General features: G+C 33.6%; 1 protein-coding gene across 1 annotated transcript in view; it reads right to left on the reverse strand.

Annotated features, from left to right (window-relative positions):
* BMP5 (bone morphogenetic protein 5) overlaps positions 1-822 on the reverse strand; it is a 128329-nt gene that overhangs the window by 16655 nt on the left and 110852 nt on the right. The window lies entirely within an intron of this gene.

The following is an 822-nucleotide window of genomic DNA, read 5'->3' on the forward strand; positions in this document are numbered from 1 at the left end:
AGCGAGAGACTTGAAAATAGACACAATGCCTTAATGTATACTGGCAAGCCTTTTTAAAAAATTATGTAGTTAATTGCTCATATAGATTAGCCAAATTACGTTAAAGGCTCTAAAATTCCTCTTACTTCCAAAGTCTCCAAAGCCAAGAAATCTCAAGTGACCTTAGCTATGAGTACTTGTTAGAGAGAATTCCTAGTGTTTTCTGATGTCTGAACTCTTTATGTACCAGTTCTGAAAAACAAAACTAAATACAAAGTCATTTAAAAAATGACAATGATAATGCCAATGACACTGAAATGAGCATTTCCCATGAACCAGTGTTCTTAGTTCTTTACACACAATAACTGATTTAATCCTCACAACTCATATAATCCTACTCTGTGAGGCAGGTATTATTAACATTCCCACTTTACACTTGAGGAAACAGGCAGACAGAAGTAACATATCTTGTCCAAGATTATACAACTAGTAAGTGGTAGAGCAGTATTAAATGATAGATAGATGATAAGTATATAAATACACAGATATAGCTAACTATAAATTATATGAACCAAAATTATTTTAGGAGGAGTTTCCAAAATTATGCCTGATTCAGGAAATGGATACCAGAGTTCAGTGCTAACTACTATAGAAATCATGTGAATTAGAGATGTTCTAATGTGCACAGCATTGCAGGATTTTCGGTGCAGCATTATTTTGAGAGTCCCAATTTGGAAACAATGAAAATGTCTTTTTTGGAGTCACATGATTAAATAAACTGATGCTGGTTCTATCGAGTATGTTGCAACAGTTGAAAAGAATGAGGTCACTCTATTTGAAAGC

This window comes from Propithecus coquereli, unplaced genomic scaffold, assembly GCF_000956105.1.
Source record: "Propithecus coquereli isolate 6110/MARCELLA unplaced genomic scaffold, Pcoq_1.0 Scaffold292, whole genome shotgun sequence".
NCBI classification, from domain to species: Eukaryota; Metazoa; Chordata; class Mammalia; order Primates; family Indriidae; genus Propithecus; species Propithecus coquereli.